This window comes from Grammomys surdaster, unplaced genomic scaffold, assembly GCF_004785775.1.
Source record: "Grammomys surdaster isolate TR1022 unplaced genomic scaffold, NIH_TR_1.0 201, whole genome shotgun sequence".
Lineage (NCBI taxonomy): Eukaryota > Metazoa > Chordata > Mammalia > Rodentia > Muridae > Grammomys > Grammomys surdaster.
In genome coordinates, this window is record NW_021604646.1 from 6,990,924 (window position 1) to 7,000,163 (window position 9,240).

Sequence of the window (9,240 nt, forward strand, 5' to 3'; positions counted from 1 at the left end):
TCACAGAACAGAATGGGGTAAACGTTACTGAAGAGTCAAAATATGGTTTCACTGGGCAACATCGCTTGAGAAGAAAATAATAACTACACCAGCCACTGTGACCAACAGACAGGATCATATCCATGAAACAACATGAAAGAAAAGGAAGTGTGGTATGTTAGGCAGGCACTTGTCACAATTATAGGACAATAGAGGAAAAGAACAATATAGCTACTGAGAAATGTAGAGGTTTTATGTGATAGAAAAAGGAAAATTGTTACAGTTTGTAATATAGCTTGTTTTAACGAAACTCAACCAGCCATGAGTTTCGACAACAATTTAAAAATAAATTCCCTCTGCCAGTGGTGTTCTTTTCAGAAAGTCTTTCCCTGTGCCAATGAGTTCAAGAACACCCCCTGCTTTCTCTTCTATTAGGTTCAGAATATCTGGTTTTATATTGATGTCTTTGATCTATTTGGAGCTGAGTTTTGTTCAGGGTGGTAAATATGGCTCCAATTCTGGATAAATATGCATCCATCCCATTTGACCCAACACCATTTATTGAAAATGCTTTTGACAGTGTGTGTCAATAAAGAAGCTTTCTGGCTTCTTTATTATAGGTGTGTGGATTTATATCTGGGTCTTCAATTCTATTCCATTGATCACTGTATCTGTTATGCCAATACCATGCTATTTTTTTATCATGATAGTTCTGTAGTACAATCTGAAGTCAGGGATGGTAATACAGTTCTTTAGGATTGTTTTAGTCACAGGGGGTGGGATTTGACATTTCAGAAGCTTAAACCACACCCAGTATCACTCTCTTTTCCTGCTGGCTGAGAATCTGGATGTAGAACTCTCAGCTACCTCTCCAGCACCATGTCTGCATGGCACCATGCTTCCTGCTGTGATGATAATGGACTAAACCTGTGAACTGTAAGCCAGCCCCAATTAAATGGTCTCCTTTATAAGAGTTTCTGTGCTCATAGCATCAATTCATAGCAATAAAACCCTACTTAAATGATAAAAATAAATAAAGTAAAAATAAATAAATTCCAAATACACTATCACATAGATTATACTTAGTTTCTGTATACTAATCACAATTCAATAAAGATTATTTAAAGCATAGTATGGATGCACAAGAGAGTATTACTCCACCTTAGAGAAGAATGAAATCATGTCATTTGCAGGAAAGTAGATGGAATGGGAAAGCAGTGTATTAGGTACGTAAAGTGGAATAAGGCAGAGTCAGGAAAACAAACGCTACAGGGTTTCTACATTTCATCTGCATTTTAAACAAAAAGATGTCAAGGTAAAGGGGGAACAACTTGGGGAGAAGAAGGTGCCAATGAGAGAAGGAAGAGAACAAAAGAATTGTAATAGTGAGGTGACTGTGATCACAGGGATGTCATGGTGAGGTGACTGTAATCATAGGACATTATATGCATCTATGAGAATGCAGAGATGCAGCCCATCATTCTGCATACATAATTATGCAAATGATGTAATGCTGTTTTAAAGGCTAGTTACTCAGTGGAAGAGTTAGGGCAAGGACTGAGGAGCTGCAGGGGTTCCCAATCCCATAGGAAGAATAACAGTATCAACCAAGCAGACCCCCAAAAGCTCCTAGGGACCAAATCACCAACCAAAGAGTACACATGGGAGGGCCATGGCTCCAGCTGCATGTGTAGCAGAGGATGGCCTTATCAGGCACTACTGAGAGGGGAGACCCTTGGTCCTGTGGAGGCTCGATGATCCAGGGTAAAGAAATGCTAGGATACTGAGGCAGGGGCGGGAGGGAGGGTGGAGGAGCACCCTCATAGAAGCAAGGAAGGCAAGAGGGGTAGAGGGTTTGTGGAGGGGGAACTGGGAAGGGGGATAACATTTGAAATATAAATAAATAAAATAATCAATTAAAACATAGCTAGTTACTATCATTGTGCTAATTTGAAGTATTTGATGAAATGAAAAACTTTTAGGTAATAAGACTTAGCTACTTTAAAATTTAAACTTATTATTAAATAAAATTTAATAGAATCTCAAAACAATATTCCAACTCAGGTGTTGTCTTGCCTGGTGAATTCTTCAAAGTAGTAAAGAAAGAAATAACCTTAGTTTCGATAACATCTTTCACATAAAAGAAAATAACAGGAAAATATATTATACCAGCATTAGTTTAATACAGAAACTTGATGAAAAAGGTCTATATTTTATGAATACTAACAAAAAATTCTGGAAATAATAAAATTCATTAATATATAAGAAAAGATACTACATCCAAATCACATTTCTTCTAAACAAATAAGATTCATTACTGAAAACCCATTGTGAGTCACCAAATTAAAAAATAAAATGAAGAGCAAAACCCAGGACCATTTTTAATCAATGGAAAAATGCACCTAAGAAACTTGCTGACCTTTTCATTAACTCAAAATAATATGCTTAACAATTTAGGGACAAAACTGACCTTTTTAACCTGATAAATCACATATTCATACTTAACATATTTTTGTATAAAAAGCTTTATATTGCATGAGAAATGTTAAAATATTTCCCCAATACCAATGCTACTATAAAAATGTATCCCATGAAAACTTTTATGTTTACCTCTGATTCAAATTTATTTAAAGTGAGGCTTTCAGATGTGGCCATGCCACTGGGGCAGAACACTCAAAAATGGTGTCAGTTCCCCCAAAAGAAACCAGAAGAGACTTGTTTGCTCACTCCCATCAAGTGAGGTACATATACAGGTACATTTCTTATCTTTTCTATAAGAAATGGTCCTGGGACTGGAGAGATTAGTCAGCAGTTAAGAGTGCTTGCAGCTCTTGAAGAGGACCCTGGTTCTATCTCCAACACTCACATCAGGTGGTTTACAATTGCTTATAACTCTGGCTCCAGTGGACATAATGCACACTTCTAGCCTCCGTGGGCAGCCACATGCAGGTAGAATACACACACACACACACATGCGCGCACACACACACATATATACACATTATGCACACACACATACACACACCTATATAAAGAAATGCTTTAATACTTTTTAAGAAAAGGGCTATGCATAGTGCTGGAGAGATGATTCAGTGGTTAAAAGCGCTTGCTGCTAACGCAGAAGATTGAAGTTGGGTTTCCGGCACTCGTGTGGAGCAGCTCACTACAACCTCCGCCTCCAGCTCCAGGGCTCCTATGGCCTCTCTGGCCTCTGGAGGTACCCACACTCAAGTGACATAGCCACACACGGATGCAGACACATATATATACATAATTAAGAGTAAAAGAAATCTTTTTTAAAATGAAAACAGTCCCCACTACACACTAAATCTATCAGCTGGAGTTCTTAGCCTCCAGAACTTACCCATAAATGTTTACTGTTTATAAACTATCTCAAGGAGTCCTGTAACCACAGTAGTTAATGGAATGAGTAACTACTGTGTCGTTGTGACTCATTGTGAAGCAGTGGCCAACTTCCTGTGAGTGGCTCCCACCTGCTTTTCTCCATCCCATTTTAAATGAATGAATACTGACCGAGTCACCTCTAATCCTTGCCTCAATTCTGCCTTGGCACCAATGGACGAAGCATGCACAGATGGGTGGATACATTAATAAAAAATAAATATTTGTCATGATGATGAGAATGCCAATAATTAGAATAAACATTATGCTGAAAAAAATAGATGCAGTCGCTCAAGTCCAAGTCAGCAACTGTAATTGTGAAAAGTTTTATAAAAATATATTAGTCATCTTGTTTTTCTCAATTTTCTTTTTATTCCTTTTATTGAAAATAGATTTTTTTCTCATATAATATATCCTGATTACGGTTCTCCCTCCCTCTACAACTCCCAGCTCCTCCCCACTTCCCCCTCACATCTGGATCCACCTACTTTCTCTCTGTCATTAGGAAACTGACAGACCTCTATGGGAAAATAATAAAATATAATAAGATAAAACAAAACTTAACACATATGGACTAGATAAAACAAACAAACAGAAAGAAAAGAGCCCAAGAAAAGGCACAAGAAACAGACTCGCTCGTTCGCACACTCAGGAATCCCATAAAAGCAGTAAATCGGAAGCCATGATATCTACACAAAGGATCTGTGGGGTAGAAAGAGAGAAAAATTATATGTAAATAAAATAAAATAGAATTAACAAAGAGAAAGCGTTCTGGCATGACATGAGACAAGAAGCATCCAACGCTGCTGTTGAGTTCATCTTCTGTTGGCCATTTACTGCTCCGTGCAGCCTACCTACAAGATAGTTTGTTTTCCCAGCGAGACTCCCTTGAAGGAAAGTAAGTTTTCATTTGCAAGTGGCTATCAATTGGAGACTGCTTCTGGGTTATGGATGGGCGCATGTATCCATATCTTCTTTTCATCTTTAGGAACCCAGATGGTGCAGAACCTTCAGTTTCTGCCTCAGTCTCTGTGAGTTCATATGTGTGTCAATCCCTTTGATTTAGAAGGCCCTGTTTCCTTGGTGTCCTCCATCCACTCTGGCTCTTGAATTCTTTCTGCCTCCGCCCCCAAAGAGTTTCCTGAGGCCTTAATGAAGGGATTTGATAGAGATATTCCATCTAGGGCTGAGAGTTTCTCTTTTGATACCATGCAGAGTGCCTTCCTGTACCAAACATGATTGAATGTGGGGTTGAAGGCTCTGTGTAGGTGTGCTTTCCCTGACTTCTTTCTCAGACCTTTTGTCATTTGTATAGAGAAGAGCTACTGAGTTTTGTGGGTTTTTTTGTACTGAGCCACTTGGCTTAAAGTGTTTATCAGCTCTAGAAGTTTCTCAGTGGAATTTTAGGGTCACTTATTTGTAATATCATATTGTCTGCAAATAAAAATACTTCGACTTTTTCCTTTCATATTTGAAACCCCTTGGTCTCCTTCAATTGTCTTATTGGCTTAGCTAAGACTCCAAGTACTATTATATTGAATGGGTGTGGAGAGAGTGGATAACCTTGTCTTTTTCTTCTTTTAGTAGAATTGCTTTAAATGTCTTTTTAAGTTGTTGTTGGCTACAGGCATGCTGTAAACTGTCTTTATTATGTTGAAGTATGGCCCTTGTATGCCTTATTTCTCCAGGACTTTTGTCCTGAAGAGGCATTGATTTTTATCAAAGGCCTTTTCTGAATCTAATGACATAATCAAGTGGTTTTTGTCTTTCAGTTTGTTTATATGGTAGATTACATTGACTAATTTCCATACGTTGAACCATCCCTGCATCGCTGAGATGAAATTTACTTGTTCATGGTAGATGACTGTTTTAATGTGTTCTTGGATTCAGTTTGCAAGTATTTTATTGAGAATTTTTGCACCTATGTTCATAAGGGAAATAGGTCTATAATTCTCTTTCTTTGTTGAGTCTTTATTTGCATTGTATATCCAGGATAACTGTGGCCTTGGAAAATTAATAGAGCCATGTTCCTTCTGTTTCTACTTTCTGGAGTAATTTGAGGAGTATTAGCGTTAACTCTTCTTTGAAAATCAGATATGAATCTGTGATAAAACTTACCAGTCCATGGGTCTTGGGAGAGGGGGGTTGGGAAAATTTTAATGTCTGCTTCTATTTTCTTAGGGTTCTCAGGTCTCTTTAAATTGCTTATCTGATCTTGATTTAACTTTACTAAATGGTATCTATCAAGAAAATTGTCCATTTCTTTTAGATTTTCCAATTTGGTAGAATACAGTTTTTAAAGTATACCCTTATGATACTCTGGATTTCCTTAGTGTCTGTTGTTATGCCCTTGTTTTCATGTCTAGTTTTGTTCATTTGGATCTTCCATCTCTGCCTTTTAGTTAATTTGTATAAAAATTTGTCAGTCTTACTGATTTTCTCAAAGAATCAACCCTTTGTTTCCTACTCTCTTGGGTGTGATTTCTTCCTTTTACTCTAGAGCTTTCAGGTGTGTTGCTAAGTTTCTAGTATGAGAGCTCTCCACTTTTTAATGTGGACACTTAATGCTATAAACTTGCCTCTTAGAACACCTTTCATTGTGTGTCATAAGTTTAGATATGCTGTGTATCCACTTTCATTGGATTCTAAAAAGTCCTTAATTTATTTCTTTACTCATTTTTCATTGAGAGATGTTCAGTTTCCATGAGTTTGTAAGCTTTCTTTGTTTCTGTTGTTGTTGAAATCTAGCTTTAATCCATGGGTGGTCAGGAGAGATGTTATTTCAGATTTCTTCTATCTGCTGAGACATTCTTTGTGTCCCAGTATGTTGTCAATTTTGAAGAAAGTTCCATGAGCTACTGAGATGAAATATATATATATATATATATATATATATATATATATATATGAGAAACAGCACTTGGATGAAATTAAGTGTTCTGTTACGTCTTTTTGGTTTATAGTGTTAATTATCTCCAGCATTTCAGCATTTTTGTGTTTAGTTTTTGTCTGGATAATTTGTATATTAACAAGAATGAGGTGTTAAAGTATCCCACTATCAGTATATGAGGGTCAGTATGTGAATTTGAGATGCAATAGTGTTTCTTTTATGAACTTGGGTGCCCTTCTTTTGGATCCAAAGGTATCAACAATTGCAATGCTTCCTTGGTGGATTTTTCCTATGATGAGTATGTAGAGTCTGTCCTTGTATCTTCTGACTAGTTTTGGTTTGAAGAGTGTTTTGTCAGTTCAATGTCTGACAAAATGTTAGTTGTGGGAAGCCATGGCAAGGCCTTATTCTTGGCAAACACTCATCCTTGGCTCTCCTACCTACTATTCTTCTTTTTGCTTACCTTCCATGATTCACTGCTGTATTTTCAGTTCTCAGAACTTCAAACAAGGCCTCATAGCAACCCACTTAAGTAACCCTCCCTCCTGATCTTTAGATTTAGCCAACATCCTGCTAGATAGATGTTTTTAGAACCCCTGGTAATGGCAAGACTTTGTGAGAACAACCTAGTTAGACCCCACAACTCCAGCTAGCTTCTTCCACCTGCAAAGCCCCCTTTCCCTTCCTACCCCTCCCCGTATCCTATTTTCAGAGTATATAACCTGTGTGAACAATAAAATCTTTGCCAGCTTGATCAGACTTCTTGACTTGCTGTGCCTCCTTATTTTCTCATGCATCTCAGTCCTCTCTACAGGGTCTAAGAGTCCCACTTGATTGTCCAGCTGGACTGGACAGTTAGTAAATGGCTACACCATTTGTTTTCTATCCATTTGTTAGATCCATTTGTTTTCTATCATTTTACCCTGAAATGATGTCTTCCCTTAATGCTATGGAATGTTTCTTCGATGCAGCAGAAGGATGGACCCTGTTTTCATTTCCATTCTGCTCATCCATGTCTTTTTATTGGGGAATTGAGACCATTAATGTTGAGAGATACCAATGAGTGGTGTTTGTAACTTCTGTTATTTTGTTCTTGTTGTGGTGGTGGTGGTAGTGTGTGTGTGTGTGTGTGTGTGTGTGTGTGTGTGTGTGTGTTTCCCTGTTCTTTGATTCACTGGCATCTGTAACACCAAGGAATTTGTGAAGCCATAGATTCTAAGGAAAGTTCAGGATTCTGGATTTTCCACAAAATTTGGAAATAATTTTGATGTTAATAAAATAGAAAAAGCAGAGATTAGGTATTCTAATGTTACTAAAGTAGCAAAAACAGATGTTAGGTGTTCTGAGACATCAAGGAGCCCATCTTACACTGTCAATATCCTTTCCAGGACTTAGATAGAACAATGGTTATTTACAGTTCTCAAGGTAGGTTTTACTGTGCCTTCTCTCAAATCTTCTCACCAGAATTAAGTGTCCACCTATTAGTCAGAGAAGAGTAATCTATAATTACCCTCACTCCAAGAAGAAAAAATCTGATGTCAGAGTAAGCTTATATATTGAATACACACACACACACACACACACACACACACACATAGGTTTAAAGGGTTTCTATTCCAAATTTCATCTTAAATTTAGTTATGACCTATTTGGATTAAGACAATAAATATTGCCACTGAGTAAAAGCAAAGGGGCCTAAAGTTTGTGGCATTCAGTATCTAGTCTAGGGGAAAATGTCACAATTTTGGTTGAACCCTTTCAAAAATTTCTACCTAACTAATAAAATTCTTAATGGGAATTTTTACATTTTTCATCTAAGAAAGCTAGAAGTTAGGTGTTTGTCAACCTGTAAAAATTGCTTTTTATTTTTATTAGACCTATTATTTTACTTCATGTGTGTTTGGTCTGCATATATGTAGGTAAACCACACTTGTGCAGAGCTCAGAGTCATTAGATCTGTAACTAGAGTTATAGGTCATTGTGAACCACCATGTGCATGCTGGGAATTGAAATTTAGGCAAGAGCAACAAGTTCTTTTAAGCACTGAAATACCTCTCCAGCCCTGTAAAAGTATAACCCAAATGTTATGCTCCTTACCTATCTTATGTTTAAGAAATAAGTGTGTTCTAGAAGACATTGGGCATTTATTTACAAATGTCTCAATGTGAATAAAGAATCTGATGTTGACAGGCAGAGCACAGTCTGCAAGCAGTGTGCTCAAGTGGCCCAACCAGAAAATAGGAAAAAAAAGGGGGGGGTGCATCTAGAGGAAATTAGCAAAAGGAATTGTTTGGGTGAGTAAAGAAAGGACTGAAACCCAAAAAGAGATGATAAAACAACAGTAGGAACATGCCTGGAAATAAAGGACCAGAGAGCTGAAGTCCCCAGGTTGAAATTATAGACACAGTATCACAATCAACAGAAACTTAACCATGAAGCTAATGGACCTGGTAGCAAAGACAAGTCCTAAATCAGAAAGAAAGGAAGAGTATCATTTGTCTTCTTCCTCTTTCTAGCTTCTAGCTCTGTGCCCACACCTACATTGGCAAATCTTGTCCAGAAGCCAGAATCAAAAGAGTCATGAAACACTGAAGAGTACACAGTAGGGAAGACCAGGCCACAAAATCAATCTATAACAAGCAGACAAACGACCAGTAGACTGCAACTCAGAAACAAGGTACCGAGAACCCAACACAAAGATCCTCTTCTCAACTCTGCTGCCCAAAAGCCCTTTTTACATATCTTTGTCTCCTTCAGTGAGCTCTTTGGTGACTACAATTTAGAGATCTCTGCTCCAAAGGAAATATTAAATTTAAAGGAAATCCAAATGGCCATTTCAACTCTATATCCCATATCTCTGGGTAATACAGAAATTTAAGGACATCTTCTGTACTGCCAATTTATACGCATTTAAAATTTGTAAAGAGGCTGGAGCTCTTCCAGAGGACCTGGAGTCAATCCCCAGTGCT